The sequence below is a fragment of the Triturus cristatus genome, chromosome 5_2, assembly GCF_964204655.1.
Source record: "Triturus cristatus chromosome 5_2, aTriCri1.1, whole genome shotgun sequence".
In the NCBI taxonomy this organism is placed as follows: domain Eukaryota; kingdom Metazoa; phylum Chordata; class Amphibia; order Caudata; family Salamandridae; genus Triturus; species Triturus cristatus.
In genome coordinates this window covers 846,914,924-846,941,635 of record NC_140588.1, presented here as the reverse complement: position 1 = coordinate 846,941,635, position 26,712 = coordinate 846,914,924, and positions in this window count along the sequence as shown.

Genomic DNA, 26,712 nt, shown 5'->3' with positions numbered 1-26,712 from the left:
GTTGCCCATGTTTTCGGCAATCCGACGGAGTGAATGGCTCATGTCCGTTTGCACCGCCACAAGCTCAGCCAGTCTTGCCTCCATCAGTCCTTGGTGTTGCTGTTGACTGGCATATTTCTCGGCCTGCAGGTTCTTAATCTCATTGAGGGTCTCCACTACCTGGCTGAGGCCCCTCGTGTCACGCCGGTATGTGTCCAGGATGTTGCGGACGTGTGACATAACAGGTTCCTCAGCTGTATGGGCAGGTTCGCGCCTCTGCCATCCTCCACTCCCACCACCCTTGCCCACTTGAGCCTGGCCTGCCGTTGTGGGCACATCGGGTCTCCGGGACCCCTGAGGGATGGCATTTGCGGGGTCGCCTGCCTCCTCCTGGGTGCCCGGAGTACCTTGTCCCTCCTGGTCAGACTGGCTGCGTTGTTGTGTGCGAGCAGGGCTCCTGTGTGTATCCTGGGATGTGGCAGGAATGGGGTGGTGGTTGGCACAGTTGTACCTGACGCAGGTGCTGCAGGTGCTTGGGCACCAGAGGGGCCAGGTTGGTCGGGGTCATCCACGGAGTGGTGAGAGTAGTCGCTGCCGGTGGGATCATCGTCACGCCGAGCCTGGTCCTGTGATTCTTCCCCCCCAGTGTTGGGGGGAGATCGACGACGTTGCCCTGTGTGTGAGAGAGAGACAATGTTAATGGTGTTTCATGCGACATCCATGTTTCATACATATTCAAGTTGGCACAGTTCCTCTGGGTAGTTGGATATGCCTAGCATTCCTCTCACAGTGCACTTGTGGATGGGTATGTTGCGGGGGACAGATTGATATGTACTCCTGGTTATTTGGCCTGTCTAATGAGTGTTGGGATGCTTATTTGGCTATGGATTGGTCTTGTTGTGTCACATATCCATTGTGGGAGTGCCAATTTGTGTTGGCTGCCCCGGGGTGTGTGCTTGTGTAAGGGGGGGGTGGGTGTGTGTGACCGGGCATGCTGTTGGGTGTGGTGTGATTTGGCATTGGGTCTACCAGGTGATGTGTCTATCCCCTCATGGTGCATGCTGGCATGACAGTGAATGTGAGTTCCCGTGGTAGGTAGGTGGCATGTGGAGTTGGTGTTTGAGTGTACAGTGGTCACAGGATTGCCTTGTGCTGTCTACAGCAGGGCCAAGTGTCATCTAACTTGTCTGTACTTGGCAAGTCCCTGTGCATTGTGCATGGTGCATGGGTATGTCCCTTGGCCACAGCTTTCAACACTTTTCCTATGTGTGACACACTCTTTGTTGTTGCATCATTTTTGAACGCAGTGAGCAGTGTAGCGAGCGTGCGTAGCGAGCGATGCAGAACCGGCTTACGTGTTGCACTGTACGTGGGCAAATGGTGCATTTTCATATCTATTGGAGAATGCAGGTAGGTAACTTATGCATTTGTGACTGGGTTCTAACAAACACAGTGAGTGGGTATACTGGGTGTAAGGTTATGTTTGTGCCTGCAGCAAGGATCTACTTGTGCACAGTTTGACACATGGCCCAGTGATTTCCAAACGAAAAAGGGGTGTTTCACGCACTGCCAGACCTTGTCAACATGCACACAGTCCACCTGCTGACGAGCGGACATGCCCACACCACCCAAGGGTGATTTTGTCTCCCTCTGTCTCCCTCTCTCCCTCCCTCTGTCACCCTCCTTCCTCTGTCTGTCTCCTTCTGTCACCCTCTGTCGCCCTCTGTCTCCCTACCTCTCTCTCCCTCTCCCTCTGTCTGTCTGTCACCCTCTGTCACCTCAGCCCAACTTCCTGGGCACACACACTTTGCAGGTCTTTCAAAGGCCATTGGCTTGTTCATGTGGCTTTGTTTAGAATATCCCGGCCCCCATTGTGCAGAGTGTCTCTGAGTCTGTGTGTGCTGACACTCTTTCACAGTGATGCCTCTTCATTAGATGCTGTTATGTGCAAATTGGGCCTTCATACCCATGTCATCCTGCGACGCGGCCACCATTTGCAGGCGACACAGTACAGGGACACACTGTTTGTATAGCTCTGCCCTAGGCCATATGGGCTGAGGGCATTGGTGTCTGCTTCTGAGTTGCACAATGTTTTTTGAAGGCCCACCCTCCCGGCATCACGGACATCCTGTCTTGTGTTGGTGTTTTGTGTGGCCTGTGACTTGGCATGGCCTTGCTTGGTGCATGGGGCATGGAGCCGCTAGTGGCATGTGCGTGTTTTTGGAGTGTGGTTGTGTCCGGTGATGGCTTTGGGGTAGTTGCGTGCATTATTGGGAGTTGGGTTGTCGATGCGGTTCCCCCCATGTGAGGTGAGTTGTTTGTGTACTCACCAGGCTCGGTGACTCCTTCTAATCCGTGTACTCCCACCGGCGGCAGCGTGCGCATCACCTTCTCCGCCCAGGGATGGTAGTGTACCGGTCTGCGGGGCGGGCCACCTCCAGTGATGTTCCCCTGGTTATATTCGTCAGTCATTTTGCGGCGGACCATCGTCCGCAGATCGTACCACCTGGCTTGGCATTCATGCCTGGTCCTTCTGATGGGCGCAACAGCATTCACCCTCTCGACGATCCTCTGCCACATGGCTGATTTTGCTGATATGCTGGTCTGTCTGACCAATGTTCCAAAGAGCTGTGGCTCGACTCTGATAATTTCGTTGACAAGGATCTCCAGCTCCGCTGTTGTGAACTTTGGATTCTTGTCTGTGGGCATGGTGTGGGGTGTGGGTGTGGATGGTTGTGGGTGTGTGTGTGTGGTTGTGAAGGTGTGTGTGTGAATGTGATGAGGGGGTGTTTGTGAAGGTGGTTGTGTGAAGGTGTGCAAGTGTAAGGTGTAGTCAAGGTTCAAGTATGGTGCTGTGGGTTGTCTGTGGGGTCTGGCAGCAGTGGGTCTGTTGCAAAGGCTCATGGTTTGTGTGTGTGGGCCCTTTTTATTGGTCCATTTGTGGGTGTGGCTGTGTTTGAACTTTGGGTGGGTGTGTTATAAGGAGTGGTTGTGTTTTGGGCCTCTGTTTACCTGTTTGGCTGTTGCAGGTCAGTGTATTGGATGTATTTGGGCTTGTTGGACGTGTTTTGTGGTGTTGTGCGATTCGAATTGACTCTCCTTGTGGTGTTTTGCAGTGTCCCGGTTCAGTACGTGAGTTTTTCGCGTCTGTGAGGTGTGTACATCGGCCATGTTGTTGTACAGTGCTCACATTTGCTATGGCTTGGTACGACTCATACATGCGCAATGCTGGGTGAGGGTGCTGGTGTAAGGGCCTGGGGCAGAGTGCATACAGGCACGGGCAGGGTGTAGGGGCCTGGGGGTACATGCTGTACATACGGGAACCGAGGGTATGGCATGTACATACGGGGTGCTGGGGGTATGGCGCATTCATACGGGGTGCTGTGGGTACGGTGTGTACCTCCACCCCCGTATGGACGGTGCGTACCCCCACCTCCATATAGACGGTGCATACCCCCAGCCCCCGTATGTAAGCACTGTCCCCCAGCACATACCCCCAGCCCCCTGTATGTACGTGCCGTACCCCCAGCCCCCCGTATGTACGTGCTGTACCACCAGCCCCCGTATGGATGGTGCGTACCCCCACCCCCCCTATGGACGGTGCGTACCCCCACCCCGTAGGTATGGAGCATACCCCCACCCCCTCGGAGCTTCGGTGCGGACCTACGGGGGTGGGGGTATGCTCCGTACCTACGGGGTGGGGTGGGGGTACACTCCGTACCTACACGGGGTGGGGGTACGCTCCATACCTACACGGGGTGGGGGTATGCTCCGTACCAACGGGGTGGGGGTACGCTCCGTGCCTACGGGGTGGGGTGGGGGTATGGCACGTACATGGGGGGGCTGGGGGTACGCCGCGTACTTGGGGGGGTGGGCTGGGGGGGTGTTCGGCGCGTATGCAGGCACATGTTTGGACGTCTCCATGGTTTCTATGGGAGTTCGCTCCGTACGGTGTTTTTTCCATACGGTTGTGCATTCGGACGGACGGGACGGATCGTACTTGCGCGCTCGGACTTCAGTTTCCCGATTCGTATGTAAAACTGTCCGGGGACATGTCGGACACTTCTTCCGACCCGGGGAATTTTCCCAATGCGATTCGTATGGATTTTTTAACATACGAATCGTACTTGCCAGTTTGTAGGGAACTTGTACGATTCGTACGTAAAAAAATCCGGATACGATTCGTACGGGGAATATTTTTCACGGATCGGAATCGGCACCGTAATGTGTGTCCGTTTTGGACAATTTTATGATGCCAGTGGTTGTCTTAGCTGTGAAAAGTATTTGTTTCTGATCTTATTAGGGTACCTCTGATGTTTTCGGAGTTTCAGGTATCAAACTGTTATCAATTGGTTGTCTAATTTTAGAAAATTACAGTATTGCAAATGCATTGCTTCTGATATGAGTAGGTGGGATTTACTCTAGGGTGGATATTCACAAGAACGTGTGATACGTACCGCAAGAGTAGCGTAACGCAACTTCCAATATCGCAGCCCATCGCGGGAAAATAACCCTGTGTCAACGTGGAATTCACAACAAGGCAGTACCATGTGATAGTCCGCTGACTCCACGGACAATGTCCGCAATACAACCACCACGACAGAGATAAAAACACAAACCACAACACCAAAAAACACACGATGGACCAAAGCGTGATGAGGAAATCAGCGATGAGCAGAGCCAGGCCTGCAACACACACCTGGCAGGCTGAAAAAATCACCATAAAAATAGAAAAAACACCCACACCCAAACTGACCTACATCAAAGCGCCATGGAGGCAGCCGGAGCAGGCGCTGAGGACGGGTGCAACCCCAAAAGCACCCCGGACGACCAGCCTGGGACATCGCAGGCGAACAGGATCATAGTCACGGAGGTGATGAAACACCATCAACAACTCTTCGTCACCTCCAAGGTGTCATTGGGCACCAAAACTGCAATATGGCGGGACATCGTCAACAAGGTAAATGCTGTCTGAGAGCACAAGCAGACAATGGACGAGGTCAAGAGGCAATGGAGTGACATCAAGCGGAAGACCAAGGAAAAACTCTCTGCCAACCAGAAGGCAGCAATGCAGACTGGAGGTGGGGGCCCAGCGCCACAGCTCGAGCTGGATGACATGGAGGAGCTGGTGTCGACAGTCATCAGTGTGGATACTGTGGCCGGAGTCGGGGGACCGGACACTGCTCGACAGGACACAACACAACCGCAACAGGGTTTGTGACCACCAGGTACTGGGGGGATGGGTGGAGATGGCCACGATGGCACACATGCTCAATCAAGCAGTACACACCCACAATGACCCAGGCTCCTCGCATAGACTCACAGACTGTCACAATGTACAATGCCATGCTGTCAGAATGTCAACCTTACCATGTGGCCACATACATGTGGACACATTGTAATACACCATCTCCCCTTCATATTGCAGGGGCATCGTCAACACCTCCTGCAGAGCAGTCCCTGCCACTCTTCACTGATGACGAGGAGGACAACACCAGTATCGACGCACAAGCCCTCCTAGACATCATTGACCTAATCAGCGACTCACCTCCAGGATCAAGACAGCCTGGCTACATTGAGGAGACCCCACCCACCACCCAAACCACCCAGCAGGAGGCACCCACAGCCCCAGCACCCTCCCAAGTCCCCCAAGAACACCAAATGGCCTTCCAACGCCGTGTGCTGGAGGGCCAGAGGGAGACAGCTATGCAGGTGCGGGTGGGGTTTGAACTCATGGCTGCCAAACTGGATGCTATACATTGGTGTCTATGTTCGTCCCATGGTCTCCAACAAGCTTTGACTGACATCGCTAGAGTCATGATGTGGAGAGTAGAACAGCTGTCTGCTCAGAGTGGCTCCAGCGATACCAGCCATGAGCTGGCACACAGGCGGAGGCTCATGGAGGACATGGTGCGTATGGAGGCGTAAAGGATGGCAGCCACTGCTGCACATCATTGAAATGTAGCTGGGAACTATCATGTCCTGCAGACCTCCATCATGGCATTGCCGCCACAAGGCAGGGCGCTGATGAATGCTGCTGCCCCCACACCATCCACATCTCCACCTCCTGGTGTGTCAGTGCCTCCCAGTGCGGCAGGCGTATCCACTCAGGCACCAGATGTGTCAGTGCACACAGTGCTGCCAACAATACCCCTCCGGCCCCTGATGTGTCAGTGGCACAGCCGGTACTGCAATACCCACGGGGGGGGCAGGGCACACATCCGGGGACAAGGACGTGGATGGGTTTTTGATCAGGAGGCACTAGCATTCATTTCCACCACCTGGCCTGTTTCTGCTTGGTGCCGCACATAGCCCTATGACCTTTCACTGACCCCCGATACACTCCGATGCACTCACCTTGGACAGCGGCATGGAGTGCCACATCCTGTTCGATGACCAATGACATGGCGGACAGACTGCGGACTGTACCCTCCCTCTTCCGTAGTACATATCATCCCCGGATGGACTCTGGCTGTCCCTCCACGGGCCCATATTGTGTAGTGTGCTCGGCATTGCCCTGTACCGCTCCAGCTGCATAACTTCACTGGATGTGCAAATAAACATCCAGTGACACACTGCTGTGTCATGTTTTACATCATTCAGGTATGGATGTGTAGATGAATGTGGGGACAGTGCCTTCCCTTGCGTCAATGATGTTTATGCAAGTAAAAGGGTGCGACATTGCATGTTGTGTACCTGGTCCTGTGAACACTACAACAGGGACAAATGCATCAGTCACTGGCTTGTCCGGACATGGACTGGACCATGCCCCGAGCCCACGAGTCATTGTGGCAAGCCCTGCACTGGCCGAGTGAATGGCAGGCCAGACCATCCTGATGACGCACCGAGGGGGGCCATCATTGCTACCCGTCACTGGCGTACTCACTGGTGGTGTGCAGGTCACTGGTCTAGTCGTCAGAATGTCACAACCACTCCATGAGGGCAGGTTTGCACACACACCGCACCCATCTGGCACAGGCATCACTGGCCATGTGACTCCGCCAACATAAGGGGCCGACGACGTCACATTCCCCTCTTCTGGTGGGGACTGGATGGCGGCCGCTCCACGCTTCTCATTCATAAAGGGCCCATGAGTTGTTGCGCACAGGGTTGGTGGCATCTGAGGCCTGGCCCACGACACTGGCCTGCCACCACGTGGCACTGACTGAGGTTGCACAGGGTTGGTGGCACTTGCTGCATTGCGGCTGGCACAGGCACCCTGCCACAGGACGGTGACTTTGGGTGCACTGAGTCAGTAGCACCATAAGCTGCTGAGCGGGTGTGCAGCCTGCGATGATGCTCCATGACAGCTCAGGTTTTGTGTGCCCTGCTGGACTGCAGTGTAGGCCAGAGCCAGCAGGCAGCACAGGCCTACCGCCACTTGGCATCGCTTCTGGGATCCCAGAGTTAGTGGCACCCATTGGGCTGAGAGGGTATGCAGCCTGCAATGGTGCTGGGTGCACTGGTATGTCCTCTGCCATGGAGTAATCAAGACCCAGCACCAAACATGAAACCTGAAGGCCTGTGGAACGTGACTGCATGGTGTGGAGGGTGCCATGTCCGCAGGCCCCGGGCTTGTGGGACCTCCCGTGTACGTGCTGGTGGCAGAAGGCTTGCAGTGAGGCCTGGGTGTGCATGGGCAGGCATGCTCCAATGGGCAGCGTGAGGGATTGGGGTGCCTCTGCCTGGGTGTGCATGGGCAGGCATGCGATGTTGTCTTGTGCAGGTATGTGTACTGTGTCAGTCATGTATCAGGACTCTATTCAGCTGGCGGCTCTGACTCAGATGTGTGACCTGGTGAACTACGATACATACCTGCACGTGGTTGGAGACACATCAGTGGCAGCAGGTGAGCAGTGTGGCCTGGGTGCGCAGGGGCGGCACTGTCTCTCTCTCCCCCTCTCTTCTTCTCACTCTCTCCCCCTCTCTTCTTCTCTCTCTCCCCCTCTTCTTCTCTCTCTCTCTCCCTTCCTTCTCTCTCTCTCTCTCTCTCCCCCTATCTTCTTCTCTCTCTCTCCCCCTCTTCTCTCTCTCTCTCTCCCCCTCTCTTCTTCTCTCTCTCTCTCTGCCCCTCTATTTCTCTCTCTCCCCTTCGCTCTCTCTCTGTCCTTTAATGTGCTGAGGACACACCTTCTCATCATGTTTTATGTCTTGCAGGCTGGGACCTACGAATTGTCCCAAGGGGAACGGCCATGTGTCTTCATTTAATTTCAGTGTTCATTTAAAAAAAGTTTCATTTGTTGCTTCGAAAGTGAATGTGTGCTGCTCTTTTCTGTGTCGACACATGCATATCACCAGTTGTGATTATGCGACATCAGGCATAATATTTTGTGCATGTTTAGGTGTAGCTGATGTGGCATGTCTTTGGTCAAGGGGATGCCAGGGAGGGGTGTTGTGGCCGTTTTGGGTGTCCGGGACGCATGATGGGTGGCTCCATGGCATCTGTTGCCCTTCTGATGTGGCCCTAGGCTGGTCTCCCTTTTGTGGTGCAGGCTGCCGTCTGACCTTACACCAGGTCAGAGCAGGTGTAGATTTCCTGGTGCTAACGCGCCTTATCGCCTGTTTTGTGTTTTTATGGCTGATGTGGCCGGTCGTTGAGAATGTTGTGGTGTGATGTTGTCATGGATTTTGGCACAGGAACGCCCACTCTGCATCTCATTAGCGATAGTTGCGCGGGTCCTCTGTGGTGATGTTTTTTGCGGCTGCTATCGCGGGTAAATGGGTGCTGTGGGCTGTTAACACCAGCTTGTGAATGGGGCCATGGATTTATCGCAAATTTGCCTGCGATAAAGTGCCGTTGACTCGGCGATAGTTTCTTGTGAATATGCCCCTAGATTTACTCCTGAATTCTAGGAGTACTCAACTTATTCCTGGCTTACATCTGAAATTCAAGAATACGAGTATTATAACAGTACGCCCCAGAACATTCGTTGTGAATCAGGTCATTTATGTTGCCCATATTTGTTAGGGAAAATGAGAAACTCGGATTACTACAGCATATAGGGTCATTCAAATTAACGCCTGCGTGTATATAGTCTCCCATTGATAATACCATGTATTTAAAAGCCCTTTGGAAATCAAAAAACAAATCTCAGCGGATCTGCAGTTCACTGAAGAATATATTACCTCAGCCTTGTTCCTGGAAGTACTTAATTCGTAAAGACTCTTCATTGCCTGTTGTTCACGCTACAAGAGGCAGTCAGACAGGACAGGCTAATGTGAGGCTTCCGAAAAGATTAGTTTTGGCTCTATTAGTGAATCATTCTTTAAGACAATTCAGTCAATTACAGAGAAAAGCCCTATGTTCCTGGAAGACATGCCCTGTTCTTTGTTATTCTATACATTTTCCCTCTTTTAGGTTGAAAATTAATCCATTAAAAGGTTGCTTTAATCAAATACGTGCAATTAAACAGTTGCAGGTACTCATTAATCCGAAGAAAGAAATTAAATCTGCATAAAAACATTTATATCTACTGCTTTTTGGCAATGGAAAAAAAAATGATGATAACTTGCTGTTATTATCATTTTATGATACCTTGCTGAAGCCAGTTTTGGGGTGGGGCTTGGCTGTCATCACAGCCAGCAGGGGGAGGAGTGGAATGTTCACTCAATTGTGCATGACGGTTTGGTCGGCCATCTTGGGCCGGGCAAACAGTCATGAGCAGGCTTGCAATCTCCATCTGGGCGCTGAACCATGGCGCTCATACCAAACATGACACTGCTGTCATGGTGGCAGCAGTGTTATGATTGGCTTAGCGGAACCTGTGTGCTTCCGGGAACAGATACAAGGTCAGACGGTGGAGGAAGACAGCAGCCATGGAAAGGTAAGTTAATTTTTATATTTTAACTCCCCCCACTCTGCCACTGTCGTTATGTATCAGCCAACACTGATATCTAAAGTGGTGATGAAAATTAATGAGATTTTTTAAATGTATGAGTGTCAGAATTTTTATCCAGGAGACAAAAAGGGAAGGGTGCACAGAGACATTCGATCAAGTTAAGATGTCAGGACTCTTTATAGTCAATCACAGTGTCTCCCTCTGCAGTAGGCATAGAAATGTGTGAATTAGACAATGAAGGGACTGGTGAAAATGGAAGACTTGGCAATTGCATTTGGGGAAGGTTAAACTGTTAACTTCCATGTGGGTGTGAAATTTTCAGTCCAGAAATCGACTTTCATGTCTATACGTCAGTATGGAAAGGGCCACACTTAATCCATCAATCCAGATTTGCATAGCATGGCTTATCACCCTGGGTGTATCCATGCACTAAGGAGAGAGGAGCCTTAGTTGAAGAGCCGGGTCTTGAGTCCCTTCCTTTAGTTGGCGAGTAAGAGGTAGGTTTGGAGATGGGTCAAGAGGCAATTCCAGGACTTGGCAGTGAAGTACGAGAAGAAGCAACCTCTACCAGATGCAGGGCAGGTGTGCACGGGTGAGAGTAGCAGATAGAATTGTCTGGTGGCTTGTCGAAAGTCATGCATCGGTTGATGTAGGAGTGTCTGGCATTGTGGTGCGCCTCGAAGGCAAGAAGCAGCAGCTTGAACTGGCATCTTTTCTGGATGGCCAGCCAGTGGAGATTTCCAGAGGTGGGGGATAATCTGGTCCATTTGGGGAGTCTGGCTGCAGTTTTCCGTATAGTCTGTAGTTGTTTGAGAAGATGGGAGTTTGTTTTAGCATATAGAGCATTTCCATAGTCCAATCGGCTGGTGACGAGGGATTGAGACACTATTTTCCTGGTGTTGATGGGGATCAATCTGAAGATTTTATGAAGTATGCGGAGGGTTGGAAGCAGGAGGAGGCTACTGCATTGACACAGCTCTTCATTGAGAGATCGCTGTTCAGGATGATGCTGAGGTTTTGAGCGTGGCTGATTGGGATAGGTTAGGGTCTGAGCACAGAGGGCCACCACTTGACCTCCTGTGGGGAGGTGTTATGCTCGACAATGTCTTATCCATGTTCAGCTTCAGGCAGTTGGATCTCATCCAGTCGGCGATGTTGATCATGGCGTTCTGGTTGATTCTGGTTGTGACGGTGTCTTCCATGAGAGATAGGATTAGTTGGGTGTCATCACCATATAAGATGATGTTGAGTCTTTGGTTGCAAACGATGTCAGCCAGTGGAGTAATGTAGGCATTGGAAAGGGTGGGGGTGAGGGTGGATCCTTGGGGGACTCCGCAGATGATGCGCCTGGGATCGGAGGTGAAAGGTGGTAAGTGGATATTCTGTGTATGTCTGTGAGGAAGGAGGCGATCCATTTGATGGCTTTTTCTCTGCGGCCAATGTGGAGGAGTCTGATGATGAGAGTGTGGTGGGAGATGGTCTTGCCACCGTCAAGGATGGATCTGATGTCATTGGTTGTGGGTATTAAGGGGGTCTTGGTGCTACAGCTGGATTGAAAGCTGATGTGGGTGACATCAAGAAGGTTGTCTTCTTCCAGGTGGTCTATGAGCTGGAGGTTGATAGATTTCTCCCGGACTTTGGCCGGGAAGTGGAGAAGCAAGATGGGGCGGTAATTCCTGAGCTCACTGGGGTCGGCGGAGGGTTTGTTCCGGAGGGGTTTCACATCTGTGTGTTTCCAGGCATCCGACAAGGTGGCTGTGGAGGTGAATGAGATGAGGATGTCGGTGAGGGTGCTGCTGATTTTCTTCTGTCCCATGTTGAAGGTGGTGTGGGGGCAGGGGTCTGTCAGTGCTCCAGAGTAGCTGGAGGCCATGATCGCTGTGGTGATTGGCATGATGAGCAGAGTCCATCAGGTGAGTTGTCTTTGGGAGTTACCGGTGTGAATCAAGAGGTGCACAAGGTTGGTAGGCTGCTGGTCAAAGTTGCAGTAGATGTCTGCTATCTTATCATGGAAGAGGTCTGACAGAGAGTCACAGAGGGTTTGGGAAGGTTGAACTGTGGTCTTGGTGGCCAACGGGCAGGATTCTCTGACAATGCTTTTGAGCAATTGCTGCTGGCTTCGATGCGGCTGATTAGGGCATCCTTTCTGACTTTTTGAGGTGGTGATGATAGTTGCTGAGGTCAGATTTGAAAATAGTGAGGTCAAAGAGGTTCCTGCTGGAACACCACCATCTCTCCAGTCACTTACACTCACGTTTGAAGGTGCGAAGCTCATGGTTGAACCAACTGCCATTCTTGAAAAGTTTCCTGGGGCTGTTTTTTACACAGATGCAATGGTGTCTGAGCAGCTGGACATCCAATCAGAGAAGTTTTGAATGAATTTCTCTAAGTTGCTGATGTTGAGGGGTCTGGTGGTGCTGAGGGCCATAGTTTATTGGTCCTCGGCTGATTTAGCACCAATTGCTGTTGGTGTGTGTGGGGGCCATGTGTATGAGTCATAGTGAGCCTGCAATGGAGAAATGGTTGATTCTGTGGTCAGTCCAGGTGACTTTGGTGGTGTGTTTGAATTTGATTCTGTCACTGGCCATGAAGATTGGGTCAAAGGGAGGTCCTGTGCAGTGTGTGGGGCTTGTGAACATTTGAGTGAGTCTGAGGTTGCACATGCTATCCAAGAGATTGGCTGATTAGTGTCATTGGGGTCGTCAAGGTGTAAGTTGAGGTCGGCAAGGAAGATGTATTCCTGGGAGTTGATTGCCAGGGGTGTGATGAGTTTGGAGATGGCATTGCAGAAGCCGCGGCAGGGGCCCATGGGTCTGTAGGTGATGGTTCTACTGATGGTAGTGTTTGCAACAATTCAGATATGGAAATTGAGGTATTTCATGATAGATTTGATGCCATCTTCGTGGTGAAGCATTGGAAGGTCTCTCTGTGGAATGATAGCAAAGCCTCCCTCATGTTCATTGGCTGGATCTCTGAAACTCTGAAACTGATCCCAGGATGCTTGTTTCTGTTCCAGGATGGCCCTGGCTTGCCCATTTGGGCTAGACTGTTCCCATCAGGAGCAGGGTCAAGACTGATATGCATTTGGCTGGGTCTAAACTTGGGTAGCATGATGAGGAAAGGAACAATGGGCCCGATTCACAGAACTAACTTAAGACAAAATCCTAAACTTACTACCATTTTGGTATTCACAGAAGGTACTTACTCATTTTGGTATTCACAGAAGGCACTTACTCATTTCGGTATTCACAGAAGTTAGGAGTCATAACTTTAGAACTCCTAAATGCCTTCTGTGAATACCGAAAGTCTTAAAATTAGGATTTTTCTCAGTTTAGTAGTAGTATAGTTAGGACTCCTAACTTTAGGACTCCTAAATGCCTTCTGTGAATACCGAAAGCCTTAAAATTAGGATTTTTCTCAGTTTAGTAGTAGTATAGTTAGGACTCCTAACTTTAGGACTCCTAAATGCCTTCTGTGAATACCGAAAGTCTTAAAATTAGGATTTTTCTCAATTTAGTAGTAGTAAAGTTAGGACTCCTAAATGCCTTCTGTGAATACCGAAAGCCTTAAAATTAGGATTTTTCTCAGTTTAGTAGTATTAAAGTTAGGAGTCCTAACTTTAGGACTCTTAAACTGAGAAAAATCCTAATTTTAAGACTTTCGGTATTCACAGAAGGCATTTAGGAGTCCTAAAGTTAGGATTCCTAACTTCTGTGAATACCGAAATGAGTAAGTGCCTTCTGTGAATACCAAAATGAGTAAGTGCCTTCTGTGAATACTAAAATGGTAGTATGTTTAGGATTTTGTCTTAAGTTAGTTCTGTGAATCGGGCCCAAGGGATTTATCCCAGATCTCTTGATTGGGGGTGAATGTTTGATTTGTTCCGCATCCCATCCATCATTTGTGTGTGTTTTACGTGCTTGCAGAGGGAGCAGGCATTGAGTAGAATGCACTGGCACTGTTTCAGAAGGTTGAAGGTTGGATGTGGAGGTGTGGAGGGGGTTTCGGTGTTGCAGGTGAACCGTCACTGGTGGCAGGCAAAGGGTTCCTCCATGTGTCTTGGGAGGCTGATGTAGAAAGGTTTTGCTGTGAACCCAGGGTCTAGGGCTAGGAGCTTGGTAGTGGTGTAGCAGTGGATGCCTGGAGAGTCACAGTTCCTGAACAGAACTGCACATGTTTTGCCTACCAATAATTTATAGTTGGCTCTTAGCTCTCGCTTGGTTTATTCTAATTGAAATTGTGTTTCCTTCCTCTTCTTTTCCATTTTTTCCCTTCAGGCTTGTCTTTGTCTCAGTATGTATGTCTCTATCTTATTTGGGTGTTTGTTGTTTTGTCTTATCCTTGGCTAGCTACTATTTGAAGATCAACACTGATATAATGGATTATATTTTGTCTCATCACTACTTTGTCTGCTCTGGATTAGCTAAGCAACTTGTTCCCGTTGGGTATAACACCTCACTTTACATACTGATTGTTTGTGTTTCAATTCCAGTAATGTCTAAAATTTTACTATACTTCTCTAGAGCTCACTTTACATACTACTGAGACACTTCCAGTAAATCATTTCATTAAATGCTAGTCCAGTCCATGTATTCCCAAAGACCTTTGCATCAAGCCCTCCTATGTTTTGTTTCCTCATCACAGTTTCCCCTTATTTCCCTTGAGATTATTTGAGTTCTCAATATCTCTAGTGAGATTCATGGTGGTTGGGACTACCAGTGGGTCTGTGTCCTAGACTGAAAGTTGAGAGCTTGCCAGGTCATGGACTCAGACATGAATCCAGATGAGAAACCATTCAATGAAATGGCTCAATTTATTCAAAAGAGAGACCACTAGCTAGAGAAGGTGTTTCTTTTCAATTACATCAATTAATTCAAATTTCCTCTCCAAGTACTCCACTCCGAGTACGAGTTGCAATTTGGGGGGAATTAATACTGCAAAAGGACCTTCAGTAATAGCTGTTTTTTGTACTTGCTCTTCCTCATTAGGACAACCTGAAAAATATTATGTGGATGCCTCAGCTTTTCTGGCCTAGTGTCACTATTGTTTTTTGTTGAGCTCTCAGAGTTTTGTAAACAATATGTCTAATTTAACCTCCATTTTGTCTTATCAAATAAAAGAAGCCATGACTGTTGATTATTTTTAAGAATACAGGACTTTGATATTATGATCAGATTCTGACTCAATTTAAAGCAAATTTTGGAAAATGTCAAACACTGTAGGAAGCCAAGTAAATCAAGATATCAGTCTGTATATTATTCAGTTCCTAGAGTTAATGACTGAGACAGTGCTCCTTGGCAAGGTGGTGGGTGTTGACTTTTACCAGTGCCTCAGTGAGTAGTTGAAGGATACACTCCTTTGTTGGTTAATCACCCACTTTGACCCCACCCCTCATACAATTATCCCTACATCTTGAGTTGTGAGAACAGAGAAGGAACAAAGAGAAGAGTGGGTTTGTACATTGCAGCTGGGGCCGTGCTACGTATAGTGCCCTCGGAGAGCAACAGTCATTTGCAACTATTTTCTGGACCCCCAGGGCACTGTACAATTAAAGAGGGGACCTTATAGGCTTGTGCAACCTCCTATGTAATACAAATAGTGCCAGCGCTATCTTAAGGGGGCAGTGCCTCATTAGAACACTTTCTGTATCGAGGCGATATTATGAATGCTGGCGCAGAGACAAACAGACCTCTAGGAGGAGCACTGACTAGGTGCCAAAAAAAGGTGGAACACAGTTAGTGTGCCCCTTGAGGGTGCACAGTCAGTGCCCCACCCAGAGAGGGCCTCATTGACCCCTTCTCCAGTCACCCCCTACAGGTGGGTGCAACCACTAACTTTACCCATATGCAGGGGGATTTTTGTACCGCTTCAAAGTGCAGATGGATTGCCACCTCCACCGCAATGATCAGACAGGCTGCTAAAATCAGCTGGTTATTCTTTCAATAATGCACTGCCACTAGGGAACATAGAGTTCACAGCTGTCTGGAGGCAGAACATTGTCGAGAATATCATGGGAATCTGAAGCAACATCTTGTAAGAAATTTCCCTTTTGCTCTGTTTTTTTGCTGATTGCATTTTTTTGGGAATCGTAGAACTTGCTGTCTTAATATGTTGTCACTACTCTCCTTTGGGATGGAGCAAGTTACATACTGCTCAATAAAAGACAACACAGACTCATCACTGTCTCTGCCAAACGTTGGAGTATCTTTTACCCACAACAAAATGTGAATATGCGGAGCACCTCTGGCATGGTACTCTTAACGCTAAAAGAAATCAATCACTTCACCAAGAGGAGGTTTTTTTTTGTTCAAGATAAAAGACATAATTTCTTGAATTATGTGATTAAAATAACTGCAAACATTTTGCAGGGTCTAGTGAGAAAAGTTCTCCTGGCATCTTCAGATGAATGTCTTTTATATTTAGATTTGCCTCTTGCAAGAATTCTAGCAGGTAATCCCATGCATATTTATCACAACTCAGCATCAGAAACCAAGTAGGTGCTCCAAGGTTCCTCAAGATGTACTTGAGTTCACCATGATGCCGATACCAATATTCATAAGTACCACATTGACATTCCATTCGGTTTAATAAATTGCATTCCAAGTGCTCATCTTTTCCTTGAACTGTCTCCATAGGTTCTCTTTCTGATATATTATGCAAATTAACTTCTGTTTCTAAAGTATGATTTACAGCATATGAGAGGCCAGACAAGTCACTCTCAAATAATAGGTGAAATGTATATGGAATACATTTCACCTATTATTTCACCTACAAGAAGCCCACCACACACCACTGCACCAAACAGCTCCCTCGCCGGGGCTGGAGTAAAGTCACCAAGGACCAGCTGGCCACCTCCCTCGCGCAGAACCCACCCACAGACACCACAGCCCCAGACACCGCCGCACGCAACCTCAGCCATTGGATCAACAACTGCGCCAACACCCTCGCCCCATTCAAGAAACCACCCAACAGCCACACCAAAAAGAAAGCCACCTGGTTCACTGAAGAGCTCCAGACCTCCAAACGGACGTGCCGAAAACTGGAGAAGAAATGGCTACACGAACGAACACCAGACAGCCACGCAGCCCACAAGGACGCCTCCCGCAAACATCACCACCTCATCAGACTGGCCAAAAGATCATCCCTCAAGAGCCGACTGGAAAACAACGCACAGGACAGCAAAGAGCTCTTCAGCATCGTGAAGGAACTCTCCAACCCCAGCGCCAACACCAACGACATCCCACCCTCCCAAGAACTGTGCGACTCACTGGCCGCCTTCTTCTACCAGAAAATCGCCGACATCCACGCCAGCTTCGACAACACGACCGCCCCACCACACGGGACCCCACTGCCCCAGAGAACACCACCCACGGCAACCTCCTGGACCAACGTCAACGACGACGAGACACGCAAGATCATGAACTCCATCCACTCCGGATCACTGTCATACCCCTGCCCACACCACTCTTCAACAAAGCCGACACTGCCATCGCCCCCCATCTGCGGAAGATCATCAACATCTCCCTGGAGACTACCACCTTCCCAGAAAGCTGGAAACACGCCCAAATCAACGCCCTCCTGAAGAAACCCAAAGCGGATCCCAAGGACCTCAAGAACTTCCGGCCCATCTCACTGCTCCCATTCCCGGCAAAGGTCATCGAGAAAGTCACCAACGCACAGCTGACCCACAACCTCAAAGACAACAGCATCCTAGACCCGTCCCAGTCCGGATTCCGAAGAAACCACAGTACCGAGACAGCCCTCATCGCAGCCACAGACGACATCAGGACTCAACTAGACAACGGAGAAACATCGGCCCTCATCCTCCTGGACCTATCAGCCGCATTCGGCACAGTCTGCCACCGCACACTAAAGGAACGCCTCCAAGAATCTGGAATCCAGGGAAAAGCCCTGGACTGGATCACTTCCTTCGTCTCCGGCAGAACACAGAGCATACGCCTCCCCCCTTCCACTCCAAGGCCACCGACATCATCTGTGGCATACCCCAGGGATCATCCCTCAGCCTGACGTTGTTCAATGTCTACATGGCCCCCCTCGCACAGGTCGTCCGCCGACACCACCTCAACATCATCTCCTACGCCGATGACACCCAGCTGATCCTCTCCCTCACCAAGGACCCGACCACCGCCAAAACGAACCTCCACGAGGGATTGAATGCCATCGCCGAATGGATGAGGAACAGCCGACTGAAGCTGAACACGAACAAGACGGAGGTCCTCATCCTCAGACCCAGACCCTCAGCCTAGGATGACTCCTGGTGTCCGACCACGCTAGGAACAGCACCTACCCCCACCGACCACGCTTGTAACCTGGGAATCATCCTCGACTCCTCCCTCACCATGGAGAAGCAGGTCAACGTTGTCTCCTCTGCCTGCTACAACACCCTCCGAATGCTCCGCAGGATCTACAAGTGGATACCCACTGACACAAGAAGGACTGTGACTCAGGCCCTCGTCAGCAGCAGGCTAGACATGGCAACGCACAGTTGGCAGGGTATGCTCAGACGTGAGTCCCTTGCTCACTTTGCCACTGGATTCAAGCAAGCCTGGCTGAAGACGGCTGAAATGCCAGAAACCGGTCCAAGAAAGCTTGTTTCCGGTCCAGGGAAGACATGGCTTGGCAGTTCGGGCTGGACTGTTCCCATGAGGCACAGGGTCAGACTGATTTGCATATGGCCATGTCTGAACTGGGGTGGCAGAGTGGGCTAAAGAACGGTGGTGGATTAAACCCAGATCAGTTGACTGGGGGTGAGTGCTTGCAATGTTCAACACTCCGTCCATCATTTCCTTTGGTTTTGGTTTGTTCGCCATAAGTTGGCAGGGTATGCTCAGACGTGAGTCCCTTGCTCACTTTGCCACTGGATTCAAGCAAGCCTGGCTGAAGACGGCTGAAATGCCAGAAACCGGTGCTAGAAAGCTTGTTTCCAGTCCAGGGAAGACATGGCTTGCCAGTTCGGGCTGGACTGTTCCCATGAGGCACAGGGTCAGACTGATTTGCATATGGCCATGTCTGAACTGGGGTGGCAGAGTGGGCTAAAGAACGGTGGTGGATTAAACCCAGATCAGTTGACTGGGGGTGAGTGCTTGCAATGTTCAACACTCCGTCCATCATTTCCTTTGGTTTTGCTTTGTTCGCCATAAGTTGGCAGGGTATGCTCAGACGTGAGTCCCTTGCTCACTTTGCCACTGGATTCAAGCAAGCCTGGCTGAAGACGGCTGAAATGCCAGAAACCGGTCCTAGAAAGCTTGTTTCCAGTCCAGGGAAGACATGGCTTGGCAGTTCGGGCTGGACTGTTCCCATGAGGCACAGGGTCAGACTGATTTGCATATGGCCATGTCTGAACTGGGGTGGCAGAGTGGGCTAAAGAACGGTGGTGGATTAAACCCAGATCAGTTGACTGGGGGTGAGTGCTTGCAATGTTCAACACTCCGTCCATCATTTCCTTTGGTTTTTCTTTGTTCGCCATAAGTTGGCAGGGTATGCTCAGGCGTGAGTCCCTTGCTCACTTTGCCACTGGATTCAAGCAAGCCTGGCTGAAGACGGCTGAAATGCCAGAAACCGGTCCTAGAAAGCTTGTTTCCGGTCCAGGGAAGACATGGCTTGGCAGTTCGGGCTGGACTGTTCCCATGAGGCACAGGGTCAGACTGATTTGCATATGGCCATGTCTGAACTGGGGTGGCAGAGTGGGCCAAAGAACGGTGGTGGATTAAACCCAGATCAGTTGACTGGGGGTGAGTGCTTGCAATGTTCAACACTCCGTCCATCATTTCCTTTGGTTTTGCTTTGTTCGCCATAAGTTGGCAGGGTATGCTCAGACGTGAGTCCCTTGCTCACTTTGCCACTAGATTCAAGCAAGCCTGGTTGAAGACGGCTGAAATGCCAGAAACCGGTCCTAGAAAGCTTGTTTCCGGTCCAGGGAAGACATGGCTTGGCAGTTCGGGCTGGACTGTTCCCATGAGGCACAGGGTCAGACTGATTTGCATATGGCCATGTCTGAACTGGGGTGGCAGAGTGGGCTAAAGAACGGTGGTGGATTAAACCCAGATCAGTTGACTGGGGGTGAGTGCTTGCAATGTTCAACACTCCGTCCATCATTTCCTTTGGTTTTGCTTTGTTCGCCATAAGTTGGCAGGGTATGCTCAGACGTGAGTCCCTTGCTCACTTTGCCACTGGATTCAAGCAAGCCTGGCTGAAGACGGCTGAAATGCCAGAAACCGGTCCTAGAAAGCTTGTTTCCGGTCCAGGGAAGACATGGCTTGGCAGTTCGGGCTGGACTGTTCCCATGAGGCACAGGGTCAGACTGATTTGCATATGGCCATGTCTGAACTGGGGTGGCAGAGTGGGCTAAAGAACGGTGGTGGATTAAACCCAGATCAGTTGACTGGGGGTGAGTGCTTGCAATGTTCAACACTCCGTCCATCATTTCCTTTGGTTTTGCTTTGTTCGCCATAAGTTGGCAGGGTATGCTCAGACGTGAGTCCCTTGTTCACTTTGCCACTGGATTCAAGCAAGCCTGGCTGAAGACGGCTGAAATGCCAGAAACCAGTCCTAGAAAGCTTGTTTCCGGTCCAGGGAAGACATGGCTTGGCAGTTCGGGCTGGACTGTTCTCATGAGGCACAGGGTCAGACTGATTTGCATATGGCCATGTCTGAACTGGGGTGGCAGAGTGGGCTAAAGAAAGGTGGTGGATTAAACCCAGATCAGTTGACTGGGGGTGAGTGCTTGCAATGTTCAACACTCCGTCCATCATTTCCTTTGGTTTTGCTTTGTTCGCCATAAGTTGGCAGGGTATGCTCAGACGTGATTTCCTTGCTCACTTTGCCACTGGATTCAAGCAAGCCTGGCTGAAGACGGCTGAAATGCCAGAAACCGGTCCTAGAAAGCTTGTTTCCAGTCCAGGGAAGACATGGCTTGGCAGTTTGGGCTGGACTGTTCCCATGAGGCACAGGGTCAGACTGATTTGCATATGGCCATGTCTGAACTGGGGTGGCAGAGTGGGCTAAAGAACGGTGGTGGATTAAACCCAGATCAGTTGACTGGGGGTGAGTGCTTGCAATGTTCAACACTCCGTCCATCATTTCCTTTGGTTTTGCTTTGTTCGCCATAAGTTGGCAGGGTATGCTCAGACGTGAGTCCCTTGCTCACTTTGCCACTGGATTCAAGCAAGCCTGGCTGAAGACGGCTGAAATGCCAGAAACCGGTCCTAAAAAGCTTGTTTCCGGTCCAGGGAAGACATGGCTTGGCAGTTTGGGCTGGACTGTTCCCATGAGGCACAGGGTCAGACTGATTTGCATATGGCCATGTCTGAACTGGGGTGGCAGAGTGGGCTAAAGAACGGTGGTGGATTAAACCCAGATCAGTTGACTGGGGGTCAGTGCTTGCAATGTTCAACACTCCGTCCATCATTTCCTTTGGTTTTGCTTTGTTCGCCATAAGTTGGCAGGGTATGCTCAGACGTGAGTCCCTTGCTCACTTTGCCACTGGATTCAAGCAAGCCTGGCTGAAGACGGCTGAAATGCCAGAAACCGGTCCTAGAAAGCTTGTTTCCGGTCCAGGGAAGACATGGCTTGGCAGTTCGGGCTGGACTGTTCCCATGAGGCACAGGGTCAGACTGATTTGCATATGGCCATGTCTGAACTGGGGTGGCAGAGTGGGCTAAAGAACGGTGGTGGATTAAACCCAGATCAGTTGACTGGGGGTGAGTGCTTGCAATGTTCACCACTCCGTCCATCATTTCCTTTGGTTTTGCTTTGTTCGCCATAAGTTGGCAGGGTATGCTCAGACGTGAGTCCCTTGCTCACTTTGCCACTGGATTCAAGCAAGCCTGGCTGAAGACGGCTGAAATGCCAGAAACCGGTCCTAGAAAGCTTGTTTCCGGTCCAGGGAAGACATGGCTTGGCAGTTCGGGCTGGACTGTTCCCATGAGGCACAGGGTCAGACTGATTTGCATATGGCCATGTCTGAACTGGGGTGGCAGAGTGGGCTAAAGAACGGTGGTGGATTAAACCCAGATCAGTTGACTGGGGGTGAGTGCTTGCAATGTTCAACACTCCGTCCATCATTTCCTTTGGTTTTGCTTTGTTCGCCATAAGTTGGCAGGGTATGCTCAGACGTGAGTCCCTTGCTCACTTTGCCACTGGATTCAAGCAAGCCTGGCTGAAGACGGCTGAAATGCCAGAAACCGGTCCTAGAAAGCTTGTTTCCGGTCCAGGGAAGACATGGCTTGGCAGTTCGGGCTGGACTGTTCCCATGAGGCACAGGGTCAGACTGATTTGCATATGGCCATGTCTGAACTGGGGTGGCAGAGTGGGCTAAAGAACGGTGGTGGATTAAACCCAGATCAGTTGACTGGGGGTGAGTGCTTGCAATGTTCAACACTCCGTCCATCATTTCCTTTGGTTTTGCTTTGTTCGCCATAAGTTGGCAGGGTATGCTCAGACGTGAGTCCCTTGCTCACTTTGCCACTGGATTCAAGCAAGCCTGGCTGAAGACAGCTGAAATGCCAGAAACCGGTCCTAGAAAGCTTGTTTCCGGACCAGGGAAGACATGGCTTGGCAGTTCGGGCTGGACTGTTCCCATGAGGCACAGGGTCAGACTGATTTGCATATGGCCATGTCTGAACTGGGGTGGCAGAGTGGGCTAAAGAACGGTGGTGGATTAAACCCAGATCAGTTGACTGGGGGTGAGTGCTTGCAATGTTCAACACTCCGTCCATCATTTCCTTTGGTTTTGCTTTGTTCGCCATAAGTTGGCAGGGTATGCTCAGACGTGAGTCCCTTGCTCACTTCTCCACTGGATTCAAGCAAGCCTGGCTGAAGACGGCTGAAATGCCAGAAACCGGTCCTAGAAAGCTTGTTTCCGGTCCAGGGAAGACATGGCTTGGCAGTTCGGGCTGGACTGTTCCCATGAGGCACAGGGTCAGACTGATTTGCATATGGCCATGTCTGAACTGGGGTGGCAGAGTGGGCTAAAGAACGGTGGTGGATTAAACCCAGATCAGTTGACTGGGGGTGAGTGCTTGCAATGTTCAACACTCCGTCCATCATTTCCTTTGGTTTTGCAACGCACTCTACGCAGGCATCCCGGCCAAACACCTACGACGACTACAACGCATTCAAAATGCCTCCACCCGACTGATCCTCAGCATCCCCCGCCACAACCACATCACCCCCCACCTAAAGGGATCTTCACTGGCTTCCCATCGAAAAGAGGATCACTTTCAAGCTCCTCACCCACGCACACAAAGCCCTCCACAACACCAGACCAGCCTTCCTCAATGACCAACTCAGTTTCTACACCCCCACCGCCAGCTCCGCTCCGCCAACCTCGCCCTCGTCGCAGTCCCCCGCATCCACCTCACGACCTCTGGCGGCAGATCTTTCTCCTTCCTCGCCGCCAAGACTTGGAACTCCCTTCCCACACACCTATGGTGGACCCAAGACCTCCTCACCCTCAGAAGACACCTCAAGACCTGGCTCTTCGAGCAGTAGCAGCCCCCCCCCCTCAGCGCCTTGAAACCCTCATGGGTAAGTAGTGCGCTTTATCCGTGCATTGATTGATTGATTGTGATTGATTGAATACACTGACAAAATCTAGGGTTTTCTGAAAAAAGTCTACTACATCTATACTCAGCTGCAGATATTTGCACAGGCTGCTCATCATACCTGCTACCTACTCCATTAGGAAAAATATTTGGGAAACACCGAGCTTATCAACTTTTTCCCACACACTTAATGAATCTTTTTTGCCTCCTTCATTTGAAACAGCTCAATGGCATCACCAAAAACCTCTTTAGAATGCAAAGGGTGGATGCTGTAAGGTTAATACATTTCTTCTGTTCTGGACTGAACCACCTTCTCAATCTGACCTATTGATGGAAATGCCTGATCCTCCATATGTGTGATATCTTGTAGGTTCTCCACGTTTCTATACTAAACCTTGTTTTGTACCAGATATAAAGTTCCTTTTTTAACTTTGGTGACATCTCCTAACTCCTGCCATATCTTCTTGTTCTTGGTAGGCACACAACTTACAAGAATTACAAGTCCTTCCTCTAAATCTCTATTTACCCCTACTTTTTCAATGTTTATCTTGTCATCAAGTGGTAAATACACAACTCTACATTTTAGTCCTTTCTGCAGCTCTGCTGGGGGTAACTTACCAGTCTTTGGATACACACATACTATAGCCTGAAAAGGATGCATAATTTGGATGAGAATGAACCTTGAAGTGCTTCTGGAATGGGATCCAGTTCTAACTTGCTATGAATAGCAGGCATTTTATTATCCTCAAAATTATTGTCGCAGTACTTACATATAACTTGTCATGTGGATAAGACACAACGTTCTTCTACAAATAAGTACAGTGCAAGCTTTTGCCAGTGTTCATTATTCTTTTTTTCACTTTTTAAATATAAGTCAACAGTCCACGTTTGATTCTGGTAGTGAGTGCGTCAGCAACATATACAAACATACTATGGTTTTTCAGAACATACTGGCTTAAATTTTGTAATCTCTACAAAAACTGCCAACTGTAGTACATATGTACTCTTCAGGAACTCCTCCTGTTATCAACTCCTCAAATTCCCTGTAGTCTTGTTCTGGACCAAAGAAACAAAACTGCACATCCTCACAAACCTTTTCTACCTCTGGCACAGTACCATGCAAAGGGCCCATTAACATAAAGCAGGTGTTTCACGTAGTACAGCCTCCTAAATAAAGTTTGCTTTGTTTAGTAGTGTTCAGCTAACGTCCTAAAATGATGAACGGTGCTTAGGCACACTTTCTCTGGCAAACAAGCTAGTAAGTGTCCCTGCAAATGTGTATGCTTTCTCAGCTTGCAAGGATCCAAATCTTGTAAAGTACTTATTTTGTGTCTAAACTTCGTCTTGGAAATATACGTAGGAACTTTCTTAGTATAACAATGGATTGCTGTTTAATACTACAGACACTACTACAATTCCAATTTTAATCAGGGGCCTGGCTATGCCTTTCTTGTACCGCTTCTGCAATAACTTCTTCTGCATTTCTAGGTCCCATCACCTTTTTCGCTATAGAACTGCCATTCTTCATTTCATAACATTGTCCTCTTTAATCAATAGCATGAACTACTCTGTTATCCTGTAGATAGCTTTCTTCAATTAAGAAAGGCTCTGTACAAGAAGTCTGTATCCATTCTTTACTGAAAATTGTACACAAGGTACTTCTATTCACTAATCTTTTCTTCTGGTTTTGTCTCCTCTTGCACAAAACCATTATGTCAAAAGTCTTCATTCTATTTAGAATCACAACAAAAACCTTACTCTTCAAAGCAAAGGCCTTATCAACTACTCTCTCAACTCGTTCTTTCTGTTTCAATGCATCTCTCCTACTTCTATACTTTTTCAAATTTCTCAGTAGATTTACAACCACTCTTCTACAAAACATCCTGGCTCTGATTTCCTTAAACTGATTCTGTCTCCTGGTGAAGGGGTGTCTATCTTTGTTACAATCTTTATCTAGTTCTTGCAATGTACACTTTGTCCATTCTTATTATTTCTCAGTTATAATTGTATTTTCTTTATTTTGTAATAATTGCAAATGTCCACATATATTTTGTGGAAATGACTTTGTTCTCTTGCCAGTAGCTCTTTTTTCTTTCACCACTTTTTCTTCATTTTGCCCTTTTTGTAACTCATTTCTGCAGAGATACTTTAGTTGCTTCTGTTGCTTTTTCATCCGAACTTTTATAGGCATTCTAACTCTGTGTTGTAATGTAGATATTTTGCAGTTTTAAATCTACAGATGAACCTGGAAACATGACTACATGCATGTACTTCAATATAACAAACCCAAAGCAAAACACAAAACTTTATTTATTAGTTACCTTTTATCATTTTATCACTGTCATACAACACAGCTGCACGTTATCTCACTTCTCACTTATACATGGTGAAAGAATAGTTTATCTCTTTTGTAGTAAATTTTAAAATGGACATCAAGCCAAGGTGCCTTATTTAGAAGCCTCATGCACCACCTGTGTGTTACTTTTTTGACACACCATCGACGTAATGTGGTGCTCCATATTTACAAGGCCACGTAAAGCCACTCTGCGTGGCTTTTCATGGCCTAGTAAATACGTGCTCTTTTCACGCAGTACTTGAAGTGAAAGAAGCATGCCATGTATGTTGCTGTGGGTGTTCCCATGCAGCACCCATGGATTCTGCCGCATGCCCAGATTTACAATGATTCGTAAACCTGGGAATGTGTCAGAATAGGTGTAGGGAGGAGCGACAAGGAAAAATATGTTTATATCTCCTTGTTTTTTCCTCTTTCTATGAGTGCTGCATTGCGCAGCACACTTAGAAAGAGGAAAATACCTCTCATGATTGTTTTTTTACAGGAAGGCATCCCTTCCTGCACAAAAACAATCATCCCCACTACAACAGGCACCCTTGCACCATGGTGCAAGGTGCAAGGGTTCCTCAGTTGGCGCATGACAGTCAGTTGTGCCTCAGCACAGGGGAGAGCACAGGGATCCATCATGTTGTTGTAAATATGATGCTTTAAATTAATGCAGCACAACACAGCCAAATGGCTTGCGGCTCCGTGCTGCATTACTTTCTTTAAATTTAGCCTCAAGTGTAAAAGTACATATAGTGGCTCAACACTATACCACCAAACACACAACATAAGAGGTATTTGCGTGCCTCTCTACCACTGTGTCACTGGTGCATTTAGTATCTCAGTAATGTTCTAGTTAAATGCATCTAATTTAAATTTTGATACATTTTGCATATAACAATCTGCACATTAATCTCTATCAAAGCACATAGCTCACTAATTCTTCCAAGTACATGCAAAGAGTGTGTCACAGCTTGCACGTATAATTCAC